We start from the raw sequence: 25,945 nt of genomic DNA, 5'->3' as shown, positions 1-25,945 counted from the left end.
GGGAAGCTAAGCAGTCGCTTCAGAATAGACTTAGTGGTCAGAAGCATAACAGAAAGTTAAGAAAGCGCATAGCACTCCTCAACAAAAAATAGAAGAACATGCTAAGCAATTGACCAAACAACAATGGGACGAGATATGTAATTCCATGGACGGACAATTAAGCACCGGCAAAACCTGGCACATGCTCAGGTTCCTGCTTGACCATGACAATAACAAGAAAAATCACATGCAAGCCATTAATAAGTTAATACACGCATATGAGGGTACAGAAGAGGAATTTCTCAATGAATTACAGCAGAAATACTTAAAACAGGCACCCCCTTGCATCTATCCTAGCTACAACGGTAATACAAACGCAAAATTAGACGAGGAACTCACGGAGGCAGAAATCCGCGCGGCCCTACAAAAGTTAAACACCAAATCCGCCCCAGGCCCGGACGGTATAACCAACAAGACTCTCAGGAACCTGGATGATGAATCGATAGCCAAACTAACAGACTACATAAACGAGTGTTGGGTAAAGGGAGAAGTGCCAGCTCAATGGAAGAAAGCGACGATAACGCTTATTCCAAAACCTGGTAAGAAGCTTGAGATAGACAACCTCAGACCAATCTCCCTAACATCCTGCGTCGGAAAATTAATGGAACATGTAAATTTAAACAGAGTAGACAACTTCTTAGAGGATAATACCATATACCCAGATACAATGATAGGATTTCGCAAAAATCTTTCGACACAAGATGCGATGCTCCAACTTAAGCATCAGATAATCGATTATAACACGCGCTCGACATGGGCCATCTTGGGCCTTGATCTTAAAAAAGCTTTCGATAATGCCAACCACGCAACCATATTGGAAAACATCGAACGACTAGGACTAGGGCAACGGACGTATAACTACATCAAGAGCTTCCTATCAGATAGGAAAGCAGTCATCTCCGTCGGAGGGCTCAAGTCGCCCGAGATCGACATAGGGGGGGCCGACACGCCGCAAGGCGCTGTCATCTCGCCGATGCTGTTTAATCTTGTCTTGATGGGACTCCCCGAAAAATTAAATCACATAGAGTCCCTGAATCACACAATCTACGCGGACGATATTACTATCTAGACCTGTGATGGCAGCGACGGATCAATAGAACAACGACTCCAGACAGCAATTAACACAGTAGAGGAACACCTCATAGGAACAGGCCTCACATTCTCTGCAGAGAAATCTGAACTTCTATTGTACCGCCCCACACTTAGAGGCAGGCCTCCCAAAGGATACGACAGAAACAAGGCTCATGAGGAAATCAAGCTACACACCAAGAACGGGCGGAATATCCCAATAGTCAACCAGCTCAAAGTGCTGGGTCTGGTAATCGAGAACAACGGCACAAATAGGGAAACCGTAAAGAAGTTAGACACAAAGGTAACAAACACCATGAGATTAATCAAACGAATTACTAACAAGCACCAAGGTATGAAGGAAGAAAGTATGATACGGCTGATACAATCATTCGTAATCAGTCAGATCACATACATAGCAGCCTTCCACAATTGGTTTGCAGCTGAAAAGCGTAAAATTAACAACATGATAAAAAAAGCATACAAACTAGCGCTAGGGGTTCCCATCAGTACGAGCACGGATCTCTTGCTAAAGTTAGGACTCCACAACACACTGGACGAACTCATAGAAGCACTACAAACATCTCAAGCAGAGCGACTAACCAAAACCAAAACGGGACGGCATATACTAAGCAAACTAGGAATGAATTATCACAATCTATACGGGGAAAAGAGCACGATAACGAGAGAAATTCGTGACAAACTCCTAGTACCAAATATACCCAAGAACATGCATCCAGGTTACAACGACGGCAGACGCAAGAGTAGAGCAGAGAAAATTATCCGAAGACGACAGAGCAACCTTCGTAGACGCGGCTGAATACCCAGACAGAAATAGCTATGTAGCAGTAATCGTAGATCACACCCAAAAACCCCTTACAACCGTATCAGTTAATACCAAACATTCCGAGACCGCAGAGGAGGTAGCCATTGCACTAGCATTGGTCTCCACGAATGCTCAGTACATCATTAGCGATTCTCAAGCGGCCATTAGAAATTATGCAAAAGGTAGGATCTCTCCTGAGGCATGGCACATCATCAGAGTCAATGAAGCAAAGTTCTCCAATGCAGAGAAGAACGGCAGGCAATTGATCTGGCTCCCAGCGCATACGACTCCAGACATTCTCGCAGTCAACCTCAACGAGGTAGCACACCGCGAAGCTCGAGGTCTTACTCGCCGAGCTGAGCAAAGAGTGACTTCCATCGGTCAGGAGAACGCGGAGGAGGAAATCTGGAGAGAAAAAGATGTATTAACAAGATTTAGTGATATTACCAAATTCTTTCAAAATCGGAGGCGGGTATTACCACCGCCTCACACTAAACTGAACAGAGCTGAGTCCGTTACTTGGAGGCGACTACAAACAGAAACTTATACGAGTCCCGTGCAACTAAAAACTTTCTACCCCGATATGTACGAGAGCGATATGTGCAAGCTATGCAAGTCTGTTAGAGCCACCCTTCAACACATGTTGTGGGGATGTGAAATATACCAAAATAAAATGGCAGTCTCCCCAGAAAATCTACGGGCGCGGTGGTCGGCCGTGCTGCTCAGCTCAGAACTCCAAGACCAACTTTGGGCCGTCCAGCGAGCCAAGGAAGCCGCACGGGAGCAGCAGCTCCCAGTGGCCATCTAGGCGGCCCCAGGCCCGGGCCTCCCAACCGCCGGATTCCAAATAAAGTTATCTCGCGCGCGCGCGCGCGCTCACACACACACACACACACACACACACACACACACACACACACACACACACACACACACACACACACACACACACACACACACACACACACACACACACACACACACACACACACACACACACACACACACACACACACACACACACACACACACACACACACACACACACACACACACACACACACACACACACGAATACTGAGGCAGAACAAGCGTATCGCAGAGCGCGATCACGCGCTCGAACACGGTGGAAAATTGCATAGTTTCAGTAGCTGCACACGTGACCACACGACCGTGGGAACAAGCAGACGAAGCGGAAGTATATCTTTCTTGCTTCGGTGCGAAGTAAAACAAGAAAAACACGCAGGTATTCCGTTTGTGTTTTATTAATTTTCTAAACGTCAATTCAAGCAACAGATAACAGATGTCTTGAATAATTATCGAAGTCACGTGTCACCACGAGCGACATCACACTGCGGACACGATTACGTAGGCGCAGGGGCACGATTACGTCACCGTTCGGATTGAAATTTCAGATCTTTCCGCGGCGCGTAGCGATGTAATACTTTGCAGACACGATTGTTATCGCGCAATGTATGCTCTGCGCTTGTCAGCTCAAAATGGCCAGACCTGGTGAGGGGCCCTTTAAGAGGAAGCTTTAGCTCATCAGGGGCTCCTCTCTAAATACACAGGAAAGGAGAAATTTTTCTGAGCAACCACTGCACCAAACTTGAGGAAGTTTGTTGAAAAAAGTGAGAGTCTAGTGACTGTCGGAAGCGGATCTTTTATTTAAGTTGTCGATGTTTGAATAAACATTGTTTAATATCACAAATTTTAAGAAAGCTAGACTATCAAGTTAGCATCTATGTGACTGAGCGATGAAACATGATATCACAATTCTGTAATTCAATCTAATAGTACGTCTAAAGCGGACAATACTGATGAATTAAAGGGCCCCTCACCAGGCCATATAGCAAATTTTGGTTAAACACTGAAAGTTGTTACGTGCCTTCTAAGGAGAGTTCTACCGCAACAATTCTTTATATTAGTTCATTACTGGCAGGTATAGAAAAAATTGGAGGACGCTTAAGCTTCGCCTTCAAGAGTGGAACGCGATAGCGTTCCCGTCGACCCGCCGAGGGGTGTAAGACAATGGGCTACGGCGCAGAGACTACGCGCCCCGCATCGGACGCGGTGAGCGTCGAGCAACGCAGCGTTCGGCGCGACAACGAAATGTGCGCCTGAGCAAGCGACGCACGCCTGAGCCTTAGAAACAGCTAGTTTCTAAGGCAACACCGCGTTCACTAGAGGCGCTTTTGTACCGCTTCGAAGCATCGAAAAAAGATCTTGGCTGATGAAATGCCAACAAAGCGTGCATTGGGAACTGAGAAAAAGTATGCGAGGAGAAACGAAATAGTTGAGATTGAATACAAAGGGAAAATATCTAGAGATGCCGAAGAAATCAATTATGCGTTTACGGAATATTACAGGGAGCTCTTCAAGTGTAGAATACCGAGCAAGGCTGGGTATGAAAGCCATTTTCTAACCACTCTACCTAGGTTAGACGCCGAAGAAACAGATAGATTATCAGAAGATATCACAGCAAAGGAGATCGAAACGGCCATTGAAGACCTTAACCCTGGAAAATCGCCAGGACCTGATGGCCTAACAGCAGTTTTTTACAAAGCCTTTTGCTCGAAGATAGCCAACTTATTAGAGCGTGTTTTTATGGAGGCGTATCAAAAAGGTCGTTTGCCACCGTCCTTTAAAAGGGCGTATACAGTCTTGATACCAAAAAGCGATGATGCAAATAAACTTAACAAAGTAACAGGCTACAGGCCAATTACGCTGACAAACGTAGATTATAAAGTTTTAATGAAGATATTTGCGCGGAGACTACAGGGGGTTATTGGTGCTATAGTAGGACCGCATCAGACCTGCGGGATAAGAGGGAGGTCTATATTTACTAATATCCATGTGGCTCGCAGCATTCTTGAAACTTGTGATGCAGATTTTAGGAAAGTCGCTATGTTACAAATTGATCTAGAAAAGGCGTTTGACAGAGTATGTCACAATCTCCTGTTTACAATTCTTGGCTATGTCGGTGTTGGATCACTCATAACAGAGGGAGTTAAAATGGCATACAATAATTGTACAACTAACCTCATTGTCAACCATAAGCTAACTGAAAGGATTGAAGTGCGTTCCTCTGTTCGTCAGGGGTGCCCCCTGTCACCTCTTTTGTTCGCAATATATCTAGAGGCTCTCTGTAAAAGAATTATTGATAGTCCGGATGTGCGAGGATTCAGCCTAGAAGGATGTGAGGTACGTTTATTAGCTTACGCTGATGATGTTGTTGTTTTCTGTGACGATAAGGAGAGTGTTCGAGCTACCATGACAATTATGCGTGAGTTTTGTGACATGACTGACAGCAATATAAACCTGAATAAGTGTGTCGGCTTGTGGCACGGCCGGTGGCAAACAACGCCGCGTGTTTTTGAAGGTATGCAGTGGAAGCTCACGCCTGGGATTTATCTTGGTGTACCACTAGGCACACATCGAGACACTAAAGACTTATGGAATGGCAAAGTGCAGGAATTAAAAGCTCAAACTGATAAGTGGGCCGGACGTGACCTCTCTATATTTGCACGTGCGGCTATCTGCAGAATCTTCTTGGTGAGCAAGCTGTGGTATCTCATGCAAGTCCTGAGTTGTTCCCGATTCAACCTCAAGAAATTCCATAGAGTATTTGCTGTTTTTGTGTGGCAGTCTGAATATGAAAGAACAAGCAGGAACAACTTGTTTCGCAAGTTGGGTCAGGGGGGCTTGTCATTACCAAATTTATACTTAAAGCAACTGATTTCTAGATTTTTGTTCTTACGAGACACGACAAATCCTTTCTTACGAACAGTTATTCAAGTCAGATTGAGCAATGCCTTACCTAACTTTGTTGTCTCGATGAGGGAGGGTGGGTGTTACGCAACGAGTAAATTTCTACGTGAGGTGGTCGTAGCATTTCGATTTTTAAACCACCACTTTTCCATAGAATATTTGGCTGCAGTCAGTCGTAAGCGGATAAGCTCGGATTTGATAGATATTATGTTCCCAGAACCCTTATATCGATTAATGTACCGCGAAGGCCAAGGGAAAGATGTCCTAAAACGTGTGAAACGAATGATTGTACCAGGGGGAGTGAAAACATTCTTTTTTAAACTACATACTAATACCTTGCCTGTAAAAACATGGCTAGAAGAAAGAGGGGACTATTAACCATGGGGGACTAACTGTTTGATTTGCAAGAAACCAGAAACTATAGAACACGTTTTTCTGGACTGTTGGAGTGCGGTCTTCTTTTGGGATATTATGCAAAGAACTATTAAAAAAGAATTGCCGTTAACAGCGCATGGTATCCGTTACCTATCCACAGTGCAAGACAGTATACCTTATGACATGTTCTTTCTTCTCGGCCTTCACAGTATCTGGAGAAACCGCATGGCTGTAAGGAATTGTGATATAAATGTGAGAACAGTAAACTCGTATTTTGCTGAGAATATCAGTAAACTGCGGGAAGTTTTTCAGAAGTTAGCGTATGACGATGATCTGTTATCATTGATGGATGCCCTTGCCAAAATGAAAGTTTTGTAATCTCAACCGCAAGCTTCAAGCGCAGCGGTGGGAAAGTGAATATTGTCAGATGGTGGGAGCAGTATGTATTGATGTATTTGTTGAATGTCTGGAAATAAAGAAAAAAAAAGAACTCTTGGCTCAGTGGTAACGTCTCCGTCTCACACTCCGGAGACCCTGGTTCGATTCCCACCCAGCCCATCTTGGAAGTTGCTTTTTATTTATGAAGTGCCTGCCGTGATTTATCGCTCACGGCCAACGCCGCGGACACCGACGCCGACGACACCGGCTTTTCTGCGACACGAGCTCCTTAACGCTATCGCGTTAATATTTGAAGTGCCCTGAGCCCATGATTTCATGAGGCGAACTTCACCACCGACATAGACACTCTCCTATTTCCCCCGTCTAGCATCTGCAAGGGAAATCTCCTCCCTGCGTTCTCCCATACGGAAGCCGATGGATCGCGTGACGAATACGTCACGGGCCCCGCCTTCTTTTTTCGGCTTTTTTGCGTCCTGGCGTACTTTCGGTGACGGCGTCGCGCGCGAGCTGTTGCGTTTGTCTCGCTTCGCGCAGCGCACAATTTCGCGCGCTCTGCACGAGAACACATGATTAACCGTGCAAGTCAGTGCCACAATTACGAGCAAGCCATCAAACTCGGACGCAAGCAGATCAAAGAGCACGATCGTGCGCTTAAACCTGGTAGAAAACGGCAGATAGTTTCGTTTCCTGCGCGCGCGAATGCACGCCATGGGAGCAAGAAGCAGACAGAACGGAGGTACGTCCCACTTGCTACGGCACGGAGTAAAACAACGACTGGTAGGCACTCGGTTTGCAGGTTTATTATGTCTCTAAACCTTAAATCGTCTATAGAGGCAACAGATCAAATAACTGATGTTGCCTTGAATAATTCTCGAAGTCACGCTTTACTGTGAGTGATGTCATAGCACTGCAATTTAAATCCGGCAGCGCGGCGCCCGTGAGGGGAAGGGCACTATGTACCTCAATGTACTCCTTCCCTGCCGCGAGCGGCGGGAGAGAAGGTCATCGATGCACCATAGAAGGTACACGGCGTTTAGTTCGAAATTTCAGAGCCTTTCGAGGCGCAGATCGGCGTACGAATTTGCTGATTTGTTCGTTTTGATTGTTCTAACATATGCATTTTACAGAACAGCGATATCTGTACCTAGTTACGGATTTGTGAACTTCGTGCACACACACACACACACACACACACACACACACACACACACACACATATATATATATATATATATATATATATATATATATATATATATATATATATATATATATATATATATATATATATATATATATATATATATATATATATATGTGTGTGTGTGTGTGTGTGTGTGTGTGTGTGTGTGTGTGTTCACTCAACAATTTGTGTAAACTTTTGTAAAAGAAGAATGTAAAGCCCTAAATTGAAGATCCGCTTCCAACAGGCACTATGATTGAACTTTATCCATTAAATGCAACACATTTCGTTAAAATCGGCCCACGATTGTGTCGCAGAAAAGCGTTTCTGCATTTTAGGTGTAGTTGAATAAGCTGCACCGAGCTAAACCTTTCTCTAAAGCTAAAAGTGCATTCACAACAGTTATTTATTTGTCACATGCTCTTTCAAGATGGTAACCCCGTTGACTAATGGCGATGCGACTCTCCTGTTACGCCTCTTTACCCAACGCACTGTGGTGAATACATGTATAACGGGATCAAAGTGTGTGCAACTGTCATGATATTATTGCTGTAGCAATTGTGTGGACAGTCCAGGCGCATTTCTGCCGTCGTCGTGGTGTTCCGTATAAAGTCCAAAGGGCGATAACATCCAAGGTATATGGAGCTTGTAACATAGTCGCCGCGCGCCGTATGCTGTGTGTGCGAGTGGAAGCGTGCGAGGGTGAGCCGACGATGGCGGCAATGGTGGGCGACGGTGAGCTATGGCGACGACGGTCACGGCCGGTCTCGAGGGGTGCGCGCTCCCCTAGAGACCGGCCGTGCGACGGTGAGCCGACTACGGCGGCTGCTGCGTATGGCGCGTCCGCGCGGGCCCTCTCTTGAAAGCGATTTGCAATGAGTACAGAGTTTAGGTGCGCCGCGGGATCAAGGCTTCGTGGGCTCTATTTTCTGGCCGCTTCGTGTTGAAGCGAGATGCAGCACGAAGGTCAATTCGCTCGCTGCTGCTACCGCGCTTCCTCACTCCAGCGTTTTGACAGCGAGTTTCGGCAATCATCGAGTGAGATGTGTTCACGCTTGCTTGTGCGCGCACGCATGATTGTTAATTTAGTTAATAAGCGAATGTTTACAAGCTTATGCGGCCAATAAAGCTATCTTTACTTCGTATAGCTGCCTAATGTGCTAACACCCGCCGTGGTTGCTCAGTGGCTATGGTGTTGGGCTGCTGAGCACGAGGTCGCGGGATCGAATCCCGGCCACGGCGGCCGCATTTCGATGGGGGCGAAAACACCCGTGTGCTTAGATTTAGGTGCACGTTAAAGAACCCCAGGTGGTCAAAATTTCCGGAGTCCTCCACTACGGCGTGCCTCATAATCAGAAAGTGGTTTTGGCACGTAAAACCCCAAATATTATTATTATTATTAATGTGCTAACTCAATCGCTGCTTAGCCTTGCGGGTGAAACTGCGACTTTTTTTTGTTTGTGTACAATGCCTCCAAGTAGTTCTCAATTATTCTTATTGTAGATCGTCGTTAACGCGCACTTAGCGTCCACGTAGAGTCCCCTTTAGTGATGAATGTTACCATTTTATTGCAAGAGCAGTTAAACTGACACTCCGCCAGCACTTACGGCATTGGTGTCAGTGTATATACAGGTTGTCCCACATAACTTGAGTCAAAGTTTTGAAAATGAACGGCGCTCCGGACGCGAGTTGAATCGAATGCATAATGTTGGCACTGACTATTTTACTCAGGCTATTTTTATTTCCCCCTTACCTAACGGATTAGTTATATTTATTAATCAACTTCTTAAGTATTGGCTGCAGACCCCAAGTGGGATACGCAAAGTTGTAGAGCACTTTGAGAAACCTCTCAATAAGTTGTTTCCAACGCGACATATCTCACGTGGCCCTTTTTCCCGCGTTCCAAAGAAAGCCCGTGAAATATGAAAAAATACCACGTGACGGGGCGCTTGCGCACTGATTGTGCTGCTCTCAAGCGTTCGATGGATAATAAGGTCGGCTGCAGTGAGACTGGCCCGCGTCAGGGCGTTACGCCTGGTGTAGGTATATGGACATGTGGCTCTTACCGCATGATAAGATTACTATTGCATTAAGAGAAAGAGCATGGAAATGCGTAATTTTGTAAATACCAGCCATATATATATATATGTGAATCACACATGGTGAACCATCGTGGGCAAAAAGTTATTTGAATATTTTCCCTGAAGTTATGTAATATCTCAAAAGGATTTAGTGACAAAAGGCAATGAGGGTATGACAGAACTCCCTGAACCCGCACAGCAGGAGCAGTACAGCGTATATAAAAATAGGCATTTTCTACAATTTTAATAATTCAATGAAAAAAGAAATGTGTATAGGTCTAAAGCGCAAATTTATCGCAAGTTAAGGTAATAGTATTGTCGAGGTTATACGCAACAAAGTACAGTCAACATAAAAAATACACTATCTCAATAGAATAAAACGTCAGCAGATGTTTGCAATCTTGCAGAATTACAAACCGATTACCAGTGAAGCTGTTTCTTTCGAGCAGTTGAAATAAGTGCTTCAGTTTTCTGTAATTGCGCTCGAAATAGTTGCCCGTATATGATGCTTCCGTTTGAAACCTTCCCGCATGCAACACTTTCGAGCACTTATGGCTAGGAAATTTTAAAAGCCAGTAATTTATCAACATGCATTTTGCTTCGCCAAACCATTATCCATAGCCTCCCCCGTCTCTCCTTCTCTTTGTATGCTACATTTGATCTCGATTTCCTTCCAAGTTCTCCCAAACCGGCGAGATAAATTTTGGTTTTTTCGTAAAACACACTGATAAAGCTCCGGATCGCTTGCATGCTTAAAATACTGCAAATTTAATTTGTCCCCTTGTTTTTAATAACGCGCCCCTTATTTTCGCCATATGTATCCAAGGTGCCTTTATTAGTTCACCGAGAACCTCGGAGGAACCATCTACGAACGTATTATGACGCATGAAAATGAAGAATAAAAACAGAGTCCATTATTTGCAGCGCTTAACTGGACGAGGAACGTAAAGCTTTTGTCAGACATCGCAGTTACCATGTCTACCCCTACCCATTTCGCCGAATTATGAACAAGTTGTAACCCACAGCTACGAAGGGTGATCCAAAAGTTTTGCAACTCGCACTTCAGGAAAAATGCCAGACCTTGAAAAAGTGAGTGAGTGAGTGAGTGAGTGAGTGAGTGAGTGAGTGAGTGAGTGAGTGAGTGAGTGAGTGAGTGAGTGAGTGAGTGAGTGAGTGAGTGAGTGAGTGAGTGAGTGAGTGAGTGAGTGAAGTAACTTTATTCAGGTCCAGAGAAGACGCATGGGAGACTCCGCGCCACCCGGCTAGTCCCACGTAGGGACCGCCAAGCCGAGCTTGACGGCCCAATCGCGGGCACTCTGGACGGCCAGGGTTTGGTCATTGAGTTCGGGGCTGCCCAAGAGTGCAGCCCGCTTATCCTCGCTGAAGGAGGAGCCGATGGCTTCACACTCCCACAACACATGGTCCAATGTTGCCCTTAGTCCAAAGGCAGGGCAGTCCGCACTGGGATATCTTTCAGGGTATATGGCATGAAGAACCGCGAGGTTAGGGTACGCACGGGCTTGTAAAAGTCGAAGGGTAACCGCCCGCGCACTAATGCACTTCTCCCATTTTCCTGGAAGGCTTTTGATACCTTGCAAAAAAAAAAATTCTTCCTGGCTGCCAAGCTACTCGTCTAAGGCAGTTTGAAGCGCGTTCAAGTCATCAAACCTCGTTCCCTTGAGGTGTTTCTTCAAATTCGGAAATAAATAAAAGTCACTCGGTGCCAGGTCGGGACTTAGGGTGGGTGGTCCAGCTGTTCGAAACCACGCTCTCGAATGGCAGCCTGGGCAACACGAGACCTGTGAACCGGGGCGTTGTCGTGCAGGAGGGGGACACCTCTCGTCACTAATCCTCGGCGTTTTTTCGCGATGGCTTTAGGGAGTTTTCGATGAACGTTGGCGCAGTATTCGCCTGTAACTTTCCTACTGTTTTCAAGATACTCAATGAGCAGGATCCCCTTTGCGTCCCGAAATAGCGTCGCCATAACTTTCCTCCCTGAGCGTTGGGTCTTGAATTTTTTCGGGGGAGGGGACCCCGAATGCCTCCACTGCGTAGACTGCTGTTCTGTCTCTGGGTCCCACTGATACAGCCACGTCTCATCCCCAGTCACAAGGTGGGAGAGAAAATCTTCTGGGTCGCTTGAATAGAGTTGCAAAATTTTCCTTGATGAATGCACGCGGTAGTGTCGATCTTGCGCTGAGAGGTTCCATGGCACCCATCGAGTTGGAGACCTTCGACATACCCAAAAAATCGTGGATGATAGTGAAAGCACTACCATAAGACATGTTCAATTCTCCGGCAACTTCGGATACTTTGACTCTGCGATTATTCATGCTAAGGCTCTCTGCTGAGGCTGAATGGTCCAAATCGGTTGAAGTGGTCGGCCGCCCTGACCTTCGGTTGTCTTCCACGTGCGCGAGGCCACGTTTAAACTCACTGAACCTGCGAGTCCGTGTAGCATATAAAGGACATTCATTGCCATACACATTCGCCATCCTACTGCGGATTTATTTGGCAGAGCTCCCTTCTTTGGACAAAAATTTGATAACGCTCCGGTATTCGAACTTGAAATCGTGGGTGGACGCTATGTTTGTCTGACTGACACAGACCAAGTAATGCACTGGAAGGCTTGATATTCAGGCCTTGCTAAGCTGCAGAGATCACCTAAACAAAAGGTGGACAGAGATCACTGTCAGATATTTGGTTATAGCCAAGTTGCAAAACTTTTTGATCGCCCCTCGTATGTCGGGGCAGTGCGAAGCATAGCTGATAGCGTGCGTGTCACGCGCTCTAAAAGTTGATTAATACATTTTTTTTAAGAAAAGCTCGTTTCGATCCAACTCATTTACCTTCTCACAGAGATTTTCCATAGCATTCCACCCATTCTCCTTAAATTTGATCTAAATGGAATTTGTAGTTCTGCCAGGGCCACGGGCTAAATTCTACCCCGTTCATTAGACACTCATAACGCTCTAGAGCGCTTGCGTGCGTAATTTATTACTGCAACCCTAATTACCCGTCCACTTTGTACTTTGTCTACACATCACCCATTAACTCAGCCTTACTGTCACCATATATAAAGAAATTGTCTGCTTTAGTTCGCTGAGGACACTTGGTAAAACCAATATGCATATCACGCATTAAAAGAAAGAAACACACGAGTTCAATGATTATTCGTTTCTAAATAAGCCAGAAACGTTAAAAACTTCGCGACACATTGCATTTAAGCTGCTTTCATTCTTTCTACCTATCTAGTTTGTGAACACGATGCACGATGGATGCAGGTCAGCATCCATCGTGCCTCCTTACCATCGGGTTTCCCACCCTCAGCACGCTGAACCTCAGCTTTGTGGTGTTTAAGACAACCTCAAGTGCGTCTTACGGTTCCAGGGATAAGAAAGAAGACCGACCTGCCTACCTTGGCCTTGAAGCAAGCAGCTCTGGATTGTTTGCTCACTTTCTACTTTGATCGAGTCCACATAAATACGGATGGCTCTTCCACTCAGACCAGCTCCACCAGCGCAGTGGTTATGCCATCACGATCACTAAGCATCGAATACAAGATTTCTCACTTGACAAAATCGACCGGTTCGGAGCTTGTTGCCCTCCGAGGTGCCGTTGATTATATTAATAACCAACCGGCTAATCGGTGGGCTATATTCTGCGATTCGAAGGCGGCCTTACAATATCTTCTGGCATCTCTTCGTCGCGGGTCATGTGAACAACTCGTGTCGGTGATACGAGAAATGCACCATCACATGATCGCGAAAGGACACGACGTCGTGTTTCAGTGGCTGCCTGGTCATTGCGGTATCTCCGGCAACGACCTCGCTGACGAAGCTGCTAGAAAAGCACACGAAGGAGCAACCCTTGTTTCAATACCTTTATCGCGGGCCGACGCAGCCCAACACTTAGGCAAGCTAGCGCACTCTTTGACATTGGAGAAGTGGCACACACCTGAATTCACTCAACATCGCTTGCATTACCTCGATCCCTCTATGCAACTGCGGCTCTTACCAGGTCTTCCGCGAAATGAGGAAACAGTGCTGTGCCGCTTACGTTTGGGCGTCGCATTCACCAATGCTTATGCATTTCTTATTGGAATGGCTGATAGCGCCGAGTGCAATGCCTGCGGTGTCGAGGAAACCATAGAACACCTACTGTGCTACTGCCCATCTTTTGAAAATGAAAGGCAAGACCTCTGCACAGCTCTCAATCAGCTAGATGGAAAGCCGTTCACCTTGAACAAGATCTTGGGACCATGGCCTCGCATATCGCAGCTACAAAAGACCACAAAAGCGCTGCTGCGATATTTGAAAGCGACCGGATTGAGTCAGCGTCTGTGATCCGGACTGAGTGAACGACTGATATATCCAGTGGACCTTCTCTTCTTCTAATCTTTCCGTCCCCCTTTCCCTTTCCCCAGTGTAGGGTAGCCAACCGGGCTCAGTCCTGGTTAACCTCCCTACCTTTCATTTATCATTTTCTCTCTCTCTCTGAAAATTTGTGGAACCTAGGTGATAACGGCAGCTTGACACTTTCGAACGCTTTCTCAAGATTAAAAAAAAAAATCATGAAAGATGATTTTTTTTTTGCAACAGTCGTATTTGATCAACATCGCACACAATCTTGACATAGCGTTCCACCAATGTTCGCAATATTAAACTCCGATTATAATTGTAATTATGCCAAGGAAGCAGCATAGGTTTTACGCCATTCGTAAAACACTCATAATGCTCCGGATCACTTGCATACGTAGTCTATTGTAAAAAGGCGCATTTCACCCACCTATTTTTAACGATGTCGACACCTCACCCATACCGTGGCCCAAATTTTCCCCAAAAATGAACAAGGCACTATACTTTGTTTTGTTCACGGAGTACACCGGCGAAACAAACTGCGCACCTCGCATACGGGCAGCAAAAGTAGTGGGAAAAATACGAAGGTTCAGTAATTATTTACAACTTTACAGTTAAAGCACATGCGTGTGATAGTTTCGCAACCCATTACAATAAATATTGTCCCTATTTTCACAGAACTTGAAGTTCGTACTTCGCGGAGTTCTTTTAGGAGCTTGCGTTGTGAATTACGGCAGTATGACACCTTGGAACGCTTGAATAAGTTACATTCTACAACGGCTGCGATAAACCCACAGAGAATAAACATTTATCCCTCGTCTCTCAGAACATGCTTACTACTTCAACAGAATATAAACACGTTATCAGCATAGTTTACTGAGGAAGCCGGGAAGAGCAGCTAAAACGTACATATAACGCCCATAAATGTTGGGAAAAAGAAAGGTATTTAGTAAATATTTTCAAAGCAAAGGAGTAACCTACACAGTTCAAAGACGCGCAAGGGAAAAACCGCAAAATAAGTAAACTTTTACATTCAGTGGTGTGTTCTATCTTATTTAACTGGCGCTAATAAGGTTTTTATGTTTTGTCTTCCTCAGCTTAAACTATAATGTGGATGGAAACACGGGACTCTTTTCAGAAGCGCTCTCACTTGTGCGCGCTTTGCCTCCGTAGCTTTCCCTTCATTGCCACGGAAAGTTGTCTGCAGAATGCGTTGCTACCGAGGTGTGTCCTGCAACAAAAGGTGCGCGCAATGTGTTGCACATCGAAAAGTGTCGTTTTGCCAGCCTGCTGTTGGAAACATACCTCGTATCTAATCTCACACACCGCGAAATCGAGTATGAATACAAACTTCGCGCCTTCGGTGCGGTGTCGCACCACTAAGGCTCCGACCTCGCCGCAGATGGCGCCACGCTCGCTCACGGAGGGCTTCAGCCGCGGTCGTTACGGCGGGCTGATAGCGCGCGCGGCGCTGTCGTCGTCGTCACTACCGGTGCTTCTGGCGGCGACCGGTTCGGTTGCGGTGACAGGCTCGGACCCGATCTGCGCGCCCAACTCTCGGAGCACCTGCGGATCCAGCTACAGCGTGGAACAGCAGCAGCAGCACCAGCCTTACCAAGCACCCTAGGTGAGAGACCCCCCACCGTCAGCGGGGCGTGGGCCCAGCTTGAAATCCGGGCGCGTGGCCGGAAACGGCGCCGCGTCTGCTGCCAGGTTTTGAGCAGACGAAAGAGAGTCCTAGCGCCACCGATGCCGCGTAGGCACGGAGCTGTTCGCTTCCTGTGGTGTAGATTTTCTCTTTTTTTTTTTGTTCTTCCCGCCTTCCAGATTGGTCGTGCCTTACGGGGACGTGCGACCGCACGCACTCAAAGTGTGTGCTTATAACGGTCGTACGAGGCGCCCAGTGTTGGAAATTAGCGCACGAGAGCGCGCACTTTGCGGGTAATATGCGAGCGAGAGCGCTTTTGCGCGCAGCATATACATTACAAGGGAGAGGACGAAAGAGAGAGGGGGTAGAAAAAATGAAATTGCAAGCAACAGCGGTGAGCTCTCCGTGCGGTGCGCATTCTACCCAACAGGTGACTCCTCCGAAAGACCAGCTGTGGTTTGTGGAGCAGTGAGACGGGAAAGAAGCTTCGATCAAAGAAAACAAAAGCACAAACGTGAAAGGGGAACAAATAGTGCGTCGTCCCGCGCGATATTCTTGCGGTTATACTATACAAGCGTGCGCTTTTTCTTTTCATTTTCATTTTTGCTCTACGCACGGCGAGTGTGTGTTCTTATAATGAAATGGAAGGCTGAGCTGCTGCCACAGCTCGTCAGGAGCTTGCGGACGCCTTGTTAAGCTCGACAATGCAGCCCTCCGTGCGAATGCGTGTTACTTGTTTGGAGTTGCATATTACGCGCGGGCAGCGCTGTCGCAATGATTTCGCACTTACGCCAGAGCCGCACTAAATAGCGGCCGATGCCTCTTTTTGGCTTTAAAGTATGCTACATATATTTCGCCTTGCCGAAAGACTTTTAGCCATATCGTTTCCTTTTTTTTTCTTTTTTTTTCTTTTTTTCTGTCGGATTTCCTACAACGTGGGCCAGGAGACTACGATTGGACACGTAGCATGCATCTCGATTCAATCGAATAGACGCCTTGTGCAATACGCAGTGAAACGGTTGTATCGCTTTCTGCAGCGCACTTTTTTCATCCGTTGACTGGGACTTGCACGGTGTGCTGCTTTTCAATATTTTGTAGCGCTATAACTAAAAAATCCTGCATGATGGATATGCTTTCAGAGCGACGTACGCCTTGCCTATTTTCTGTCTTAACTACCGATGATTGCATCATGAATTTTCAACAAGAGCGACGCTTTATACCCACGCTTGCATTTTCAAGGAGTTCACTTTGCATGGAGTATTGCACCGCGTATGGTTTTGTTCAAAGTCGGCGCTTGCTCTCATCCGTCAACAAACAGAACAATACGGGTAGTGCTGAAACTAAGGCAACTCTCCCGTCGCTGTTTATCAGACATCAAATATATCTGGGGATGCAATAACAGCAAAAAAGAAAAAGAAAAAGATTGTCGTCCGCTGCTTTGGGACGTTAAACCCCATAATTTGAACTATATCAATGATCGATCCTACAAGTTAGCGCAGTATTCTATTTATGTTTTCCTCTTTCTATTCCTCCTTTCTCTTATCCCCAGTGTACCTCCCTGCCTTTCTTCTATTTTCTTTCTTTCTTTCTTTCTTTCTTTCTTTCTTTCTTTCTTTCTTTCTTTCTTTCTTTCTCAAGCTTCCTGACAATACGAACATTTATTTCGCTTCCCTAGTTATAAAACACACTTAAAAAGCATAATGACAGATTTAAATATCTATATATTTCAAGGAAGTATGCAAATCCGAGCAACTCATGCATTCAGGACAGAGAAGCTGTACAAGGGAGTTTTCGCATATACCTTCGTAAGTTTCATAGTAAGGTCTAATCTGCCACTGCCCGAAACCTACCCAAGACTTTTCAAATACTTTGTAATATCCGGCGCAAATGTTTCGCTATACCCGATTCTCTTCGAACGCTTCGGTGTATCCGAGCTCAGTACTTTTATACTATCCGCTATATCCAATGCATGTTCCTGTATGCCGCACCGGCTCCGCTCTCTCAATGCGCCTGTGCCTCCTCGATACCGACCACGCTGCCACAAATGCATGGCAGTTAGTTATAAAACTATATATAACTTTTGGGATTCTATATATTTTCTGGTGAGTGTGCATATAGACTTTCCATAGAGAAGCTACAGAATTCCACTTTGCGCTTTTGTAAGAAGCCGCACAAAAAACTGTTGCAGAACTCCTCTATACTGCTTCGATGGGGAAAGAAATAATGCTAATAATAATATAAACAAATCATCGGAGTGCCGCTTATTGTTCATGTTCCCGCGCCGTCTGTTACCACGAGAACATCTCTAATCATTCGCCCCTGCCGATGTGAAAGCGCGCTCACGCTTACGCATCGTTCGCACGGCAGCGAGTGGCATAATGGGTTCCGGGAACCTAAATTGGTTGTCAAAGGTAACCGGTGAGTTTCGAGCGATGCAACCTGTAGATCGTCCCCTGAAGCTTGCGCGGCCGCTTTCAGGTGTAGGTTAATTTGGCTCGATGCTCCGGCGGTTAATCGTGAAAAGCGACGACACAGGACAGGAACTGTACAAACATCCCAAGTCGTCGCAGGATAAATTGCACGAAACACTTGCGCTAGCGATAGCTGCAGTAACCTCAACGGTCGTACATGGAAGCTGTTCGCATGCTGGGCTGACGGTCGCTTTTACACAGTCAAAACACGATTTTGTCGAATTTCTCTAATTCTTCGAAATCGAATATCACGGATTTCTCGATTTCACGAACGAAGCTCGATTTCCCCGACTACGAGGTGCAGGGTTTCATGTGCGACGTATTTAGGAACGCGGTTTCACAAACTTGATTCGACCGTCGAAATCGGTTTTACGAATGATCTCCGTGAAAACAGGCAAGCGAAAACAGGCAAGTTACACGCAGGCAAGTGCACACACAAAGAAAGGTCCCATATATGTGAAAAAGAGCAGCAGCGTCGCGCCATTTCTCTTCCTTTCTTTCTTTCTTTCTTTCTTTCTTTCTTTCTTTCTTTCTTTCTTTCTTTCTTTCTTTCTTTCTTTCTTTCTTTCTTTCTTTCTTTCTTTCTTTCCGTGTCCATCAGCTCTTCGCTTGAATTTCTTTCGCGGCTCCGCATTTTACGTGCTCGTATCCAGAAGCCCGTGCGTTCAGCTCAGAGAAACTCACTGTTGGTAGTTTTGTATACCATAGGTCCCAGCGAAACATTAGGTTCGATGAATATGTAAGCGCACCTTACATAGGTGCGGATGGCTGCGCGGCCGCGGCAGGAATTTCGGTCCGTAGTGTTGTCGTGAAAACATCTGCCAGGGCAGCAGCCGAGGACGACGATATACATGGACGTTCCAGCAGATCGACTTTATGTAATTTCTGAAGTGGGAGTAAATATCTAAAGCATTCATTCTTAATATGTCGTCGTTTGTCAATTCGAATAAGGAAAGGGCCCTCCTCATTTTCTCACACTCCCTCGCACCTCCGGTACTAGTTGATTATATATTTTCGCCACGCTTTAGCGCAGCTTGTTATGTCGGGGTTGTCAAAGACCGTGGAGATTTGCAATGCAAAGCGGTTTGTGCCAGAGTTACGGTGTGGAGCCCTCCATTCCATTCCCACTCCATTCCCGAGAGTTGAGATCCCCGTAATTCCACTTGTTATTTAACTCCTCAGATTACTCTCACTCCTCGAGTGGCTAAGCTGGTCCACCCTATTTCTCCAATTCCAGTAAATTAAATGCTTTATCTATATTTTCTTACTACTTGCGCTTGCGTGCCTAGTGAGAAGTGTTTGATCAATATAACAAGTAATGTTGCGTTTTTCACTCGAGAACAAACACGCTTTGCGGCCATTATCTCTTCGGGGCATTGTTGCCTGTAACCTCTCTAATTATTAATCATTAAAATAAAAAAAACTACAAAACAGTCTTAAACCGTGTCCCTTGTAGTGAGTGAGCACACGTATGTGAGGAATAAGCAGGCAAGCAAAATTAAGATGGTGGTCTTCGAGCATAATGCTGCTGTTGCAGTAAATGAGCCTGTAGAGCCAAATGAGTCGCTGAAGTCTGGTGCACATTTACTGGCATATTAACGGGCACCATTTTCTTGATCATCTATCTGCCCGCCTGTTATCGCTCCTTCTGGGTACTCGGTAGTGTGAGAAAAAACGTGGCAATATTTCCAAATCAGCGTGTACTCGCGTACGGGGCAACAGTTTTCCAGGTGGCCGTTTCTTTTCCTGCATCCCTTTGTCGTAGGTCAAGCATGCTCTCGCTGAATGGAATAATTTTTGGAAACTTCACTAATAGTGTTAAGGGGTGCACTAAAACCAAAGGAGTTAACGAACTTAAGTCCTTCACAGAAAATTGAAAAGTTAGCTCTAACTAAAAGTTGCTGTCTATGAATGCTCTTCAACATTGCAAGGAAGAAATGTTTCCGGGTCATCATAAGTATAAAGTGTGTAGAAAGCCATGCCGTAAAGTGTGTAGAAAGCTATGCCGCTGCAAAGTTAGTCATTAAATATCATATTACCATATATCTACTTATAGAATAGATGTTGAAAGACTCGCATTGAGTAAAAAGTTAGCATATAATAAAGTGGTCGAGTCTAGTTTACTATAATTGAAACATTAACCGATTTTGTAGTCTCGCTTAATATCAGCATTTAGCGCTGCGGGACTGTGGGTCTATTCTATTTGAGCTCCATTCCGGAGTCTGGGGCTCCCATTCCATTCTCATTCCATGTGCCTGAATAGTGCTATATCATTTCATTCCATTTCGGCTGTTTGAAAATGTGGAATGTTACCAGAATCATTCCAACTCCGGCGTTAGCCTTCCGCAACCCTGGTTTGTACTATACGTCTGTCTCTAAGAGTCGACGTTGTATTTGAGACGATTATTTTATTTCAGAGGCAAAATAATACCGACCTGCATCGGTGACTCACGAGAGAGCAATTTGGCCAGTCACCCCTTGCAGAGGCAGGCGTTTTCGTGTTAACGGGGGTTAGAAGAAGAATCAGTTTTATGCGAACGTCCCGAATGAAATACAATGAGACGTTGAATGCGGAGGGGGGTTGTCTATTCACCTACTGTCTTGGGATCTCCTGCTGATAATAACAATGGCTATGGACTTGTGTCCGCACAACCAGCATTAAGATAGGTGACTGGAGGTCATACTAAAAAGATGAGAATATTAGCAAGCCAGCTGAGGGCCGTATATATATATATATATATATATATATATATATATATATATATATAATACAACGAGAAGAAAGGAAACCGAGAGGTCCGAGTTTATTTTATTAGTCATATCACACCATATTGCTGGCAGTTCAGAAGCTACTACCTCAGTGACAACTCTGAACGAGCAAAACAACAAATGCTCCTTCCTTATTCATCTTTCGATTCACGAGATACACAGAAATTGTGGCTCGCCTGTTTCGGCACTATTTGAGTTGGCCCAGCTGCACTTACTTGAAAAATATGGAGACCATCTTAAAGTATTTACGGACGCATCGGTAAGCAGCGACGCTCAAGGCGCCCCTCCCCCCCCCTCGCCCCTGCAGCAGCTTTCTTCTGTCCTTCTACTGACATAAGAAGGGTGTTTCGAATATCTGATCCATCCTCATCAGCAACTGCGGAGCTGGCAGCGATTGATGGTGCTCAGAAGTACGTACAGGAAGAAATAAGCGCATAGAAGGTCGTCATCCTTACAGACTCCCTTGCTCCCCTTAGCAGGCTGTTGAGAAAAGAGGCCAATAGGCCAATTCTACACGTATAAATTAAGTCCGCCGACAAAACTACTTCTCGTGGGGTGTCCCTCATTGCCCAGTGGATACCTTTGCATGTGGGTATTGCTGGAAACCAGGAGGCTGATCGCCTCGCTTTAACTTGTGCTCACAACGGGAGTGACTGTCCAGGAATTTCTTGCTGGATTGACAACTACCGTGTGTTAATCCGCCGATACCTCCTAAAGCAACACCCAGACCAGCGTGTTGCAAACGGCTTGTTCCCTCCCCGTGTTCCTGGTCATGGCTTGCCTCGTAGTGCTAGAGCACGGTTAGTGCAATTAAGAGTTGGCTTTGTGTTGATGCGCGAACGCTTGTATCGTCAAGGACGTGGGGACAGTCCGTCGTGTACGTCCTGTGGCTCCTGTGTGACACCTGTACACCGTACATTGGAGTGTCCCGCATTCGTCACACAACGCGCACTGCTAATTAAATAATATGGACTGATTGGACTCAAGTTTACGACCCTTGACGATTGCCTTTTTCCGATAGGGAGTGCTGCTCAACGCGACCAGGCCCATAGAGCCTTGCTAAGTTTCATGCAAAAAGCTGATTTGGCCTCCCGTTTATAGACATCTTTTTTTGTGTTCCTACTTTCTTTTGTACGTGTCTCTGACATTTGTTTATTTCCTATTTTCTTTCCTATTTGTTTGTTTCCTATCTTCGTCTCCTCTTCTTCTTTTTTAATTCCCTCCTCGCGAAACAGTAGGCAGGCGTTGTGCCCCTCTCGGTGGCTGTTGTCAGTTTGCTCCCTCCCTGTTTCTTTTGTGGGCTTGTATGTTTCCATAAATAATAATAATAATAATAATAATAATGATAATAACAACAATAATAATAATAATAATAATAATAATAATCAATTTGTTGGCACCTTATGATTCGGCTATATATATATATATATATATATATATATATATATATATATATATATATATATATATATATATATATATATATATATAATAGTGCAATTATGACCTACATATCAAATATCTGTTCCAAGCAGACGCTAGATTGTAATTTTTTCTCTTTTAAATGCAGCAAACATAATAACAAAAATTTTTTCATCGATGATGTCGAGCAAGGCGATTGCCCCGCTCACATGTATTTATCGAGGAGCTTAACTTGAACTGCTCGCACACAGTCTGCAGGGCGTTTTCCAACCGAGCGTTTGTGCTGTTGACCGGGAAGTCGCAGGGTTTGACACCCGGTTGACAACGTCCAGCGCCGCTCTCGGGTTGGAGGGATGCGCGACAAGCATGCCCGCCAGGCAGGATTCTGTCTAGAGAGTTTTCGAAAAGTTGCCTCGCAGGTGCTGTCGCCAACAGCTGTAAGAGCAATGGTTATTTGCTGCGGCCCGCAATTTCGCAGGCTGTCCTGGTCACGACAGGGACACCGCGTTGTGTGCGCTGTTGTCACGAGTTGAATCTCTGGAGTTAACTTCGATCGATTCAACCATAGTGGCTGTACATTGTTACTTCATACACACTCCACGTCTCGCTTGTCCCGTCGCGGACATTCCACGTTCCTACATGACTACATCGCGGAACCAGGTTCCGTTGAGGTAATGTATAAATATCCCCACTTCGGATCACACATATATATATAACTGAGAAATAGAATTCTCAGCTCCACTTTAGCAGAAGAGGACGATTGAAAAGCGGGTGTTCAATTCAAATGTGCCATGGATCCATGGAGTCGACGGTTTCAGTAACGGTAAGAGTTAAAGAGGACAGGCGTATGGATGTTCACCCTCACAGCACCCACAAGTCAACAGTGGATCAGTTACCTACTGGCGAGGACACCCGAACTGTCCCAAGGGCACGTGAGCCAGCAGCGCTCGCTGTTGTTATGTGGTCACTCTCCATCAAGAAGTTGCCGATCCCATTGCTGCTTAACATTGGGGGCCTAACAAGAGAACCGATCTATTCAACGGAAGATGCATTTTCGAACAATAACACACATTAAACGTTCAGCAATTCAACAAACTGGGTTAGTTGGCGCACGTGCATGCTTGTCATGCGCTGTGTTTTACACAGAAAGACAACACAATTAAGGTACGGCACAAACGCGAACGTATATAAGAAAGCGCTTTCGTGCCTTCGCGTTTGTGTCGTGCATAAATTATTTTGTTTTTGCGTGTAAAATGGAGCGCAAGACAAGTATGAGACACTAAACAAGAACGTGCGGCGCTATGAAGTGGCATTATAACTGCCGATAAGGGACACTGGTACTTTTCATGGCGTTTCACTGAGGTAATCGTAATAGAATGCCAAGGTACTCACCCAGCAGGGACCGTAGGGAACGTTCACTTTCCAGAAGCACTGGTATTTAAAGTGGACGGAAGCATTCACCAGTCAGCGGTCGAGGTATGCATGAGGCGTTTAGAGTATTGGGGTGGAAAATTGTTAGATCCGGGATCTTTACAGGCATAGGCAACCGCAACAATATAAATAGAGACTTTTAAGAAAGAGAGGAGAGACCAAGAAAATGTATGCAATATGCTATAGACTGCAATAGATCTAGTAAAACTCGAATAAGATCAGGCAGGCTTGGTGACTATTTGCGCCGCCCCGTTTCGAAGGGGATGCCGATAAACACCGTCATCACTATCAGCGTGTACTGTGGCGCTGCGTCCATGAAACTTGGTCCTTACAGGCCACGGTATCGTCGATATTTCTCTATAGGCGATCTAAGGACGCATGCTTTTCTTTCTTTATGTAAATTTGAAAGAGTAATAAGAGCTCTATGTTTGGCGAGTTGGCCAGTTAGCGTTGATTAACGCGCGGGCGACACGAAGGACCGTTTTTATTCGTGACGCCTGGAACACAGCCCTGGCGTTCTTTGGGCCCGTAGGGTGCACCAGGATGTCTGTTCGACTTCCGCTCTTTCGCACGTCGTAGAGGCCAGTCATCAGCGGAAGGGACATATACATATACATATATAAAGGAAGGTACCACTGTAAACACCACGACCTATTGCAATAGAAACGGCTGTTGTAACAGCGCAGTTACAAAATGAGCTTGTCAACGTGATCCAGCTAGAGAGCAGCGATGCCCACGGCGGTGAGACAGGAAACGGTTTATCATGCTCTCTTCACAAAATCGACGCAATTATTTGGTCGTGTTGTTGCTGCTTTTTTTTTTCTTTTTTATATGGAAAGCTAGAGGCGGAAAGTGGATTATAAAAAACGGCGTTTCACACCGCTATCGCCTAGCTGTTTGAGGACTTGGGCCTATATTCACAATAAAGATCTTATTCTCGAATTGTTCGTAAGGGCAAATTCCAGCCAATCCTAATGCTGGTCATGCTATTACACTGTAAAATAATTTACACCTTTAAAAGTGACAAAGGGGGTACATGTGTCTAAGCCTCACACCCTTAGGGTGTGATTTACATAACTGACACCCTCAAGTGTGAGTTATACACAAATTTGCACCCTTTTTCACATTAAAAAAAATGTAAATTATTCTACAGTGCAGCGAAGGCGGGCGACCAGGGGCAGAGAACTTTCGAACGGAGAGCTTGGGGAATTTGAATACCGGAACGAATCTACGCGGAGATTTGCCATCAACGCTGTGTTTCTAACCGCCTTAGGATCGACCTTTCTTCCGTTTTCGCAAGTGTGTCATGCCGTTGTCACGCGATCATTATCAACGGTGACTGAACTATAACGATATTAGGCCTGTACGGGTGCTTTTGTATGAATAGCGAACGGCTAGCTGGGTCCGAAAAACTCGAATTAACTTTATTTATTTATCATGTCATCCAGATTAAACAAACATTTTCTTTTACAGCGAGTGACGCCAAGTAATTTCGTTAGAGACGAATCTTATTTAACTTAGATTTTTTTAATTATTTAAATTATGGGGTTCTACATGCAAAAACCACTTTCTGATTATGGGGCACGCCGTAGTGGAGGACTCCGGAAATTTGACCACCTGGGGTTTTTAACGTGCACCTAAACCTAAGTACACGGGTGTTTTCGCATTTCGCCACCATCGAAATGAGGCCGCGTGGCCGGGATTCGATCCCGCGACCTCGTGCTCAGCAGCCCAACACCAAAGCCACTGAGCAACCACGCTGGGTTTTAATTATTTCTTTACAGGCGATCTAAGGACGCATGCATGCTTTCCTTTTTATGTACTTTTCAAGGAATAATAAGAGCTCTATGTGTGGCGAGTTGGCCAGTTAGCATTGATTAATGTCAAGCAGCACAACCGGTATGGTGTCGAGGCGGAGAGACAGATACACGAAGGCGCTTGAAGCTTCGTTGATTTTTTTCTGTCCCGGTGTTTATTCGCTCGCTCGCTCGTTTGCTCACTCACTCACTCACTCACTCACTCACTCACTCACTCACTCACTCACTCACTCACTCACTCACTCACTCACTCACTCACTCACTCACTCACTCACTCACTCACTCAC

At 45.5% G+C, this 25,945-nt stretch overlaps 1 protein-coding gene across 1 annotated transcript in view; it reads left to right on the top strand.

The window, feature by feature from the left end:
• The first annotated feature begins 15,546 nt into the window (after window positions 1–15,546).
• Window positions 15,547–25,945, top strand: part of Rab27 (RAS oncogene family member Rab27) — a 141,991-nt gene continuing 131,592 nt past the window's right edge. Inside the window, exon 1 of the mRNA XM_075692373.1 lies at window positions 15,547–15,727. The gene's annotated coding sequence lies outside the window, so the exon portion shown is untranslated. The remainder of the gene's footprint in view (window positions 15,728–25,945) is intronic.

The sequence above is a fragment of the Dermacentor variabilis genome, chromosome 5 (genome assembly GCF_050947875.1).
Source record: "Dermacentor variabilis isolate Ectoservices chromosome 5, ASM5094787v1, whole genome shotgun sequence".
In the NCBI taxonomy this organism is placed as follows: Eukaryota; Metazoa; Arthropoda; class Arachnida; order Ixodida; family Ixodidae; genus Dermacentor; species Dermacentor variabilis.
Note: the sequence above shows the minus strand (reverse complement) of the source record. Positions and strands in the feature narration are given on the sequence as shown.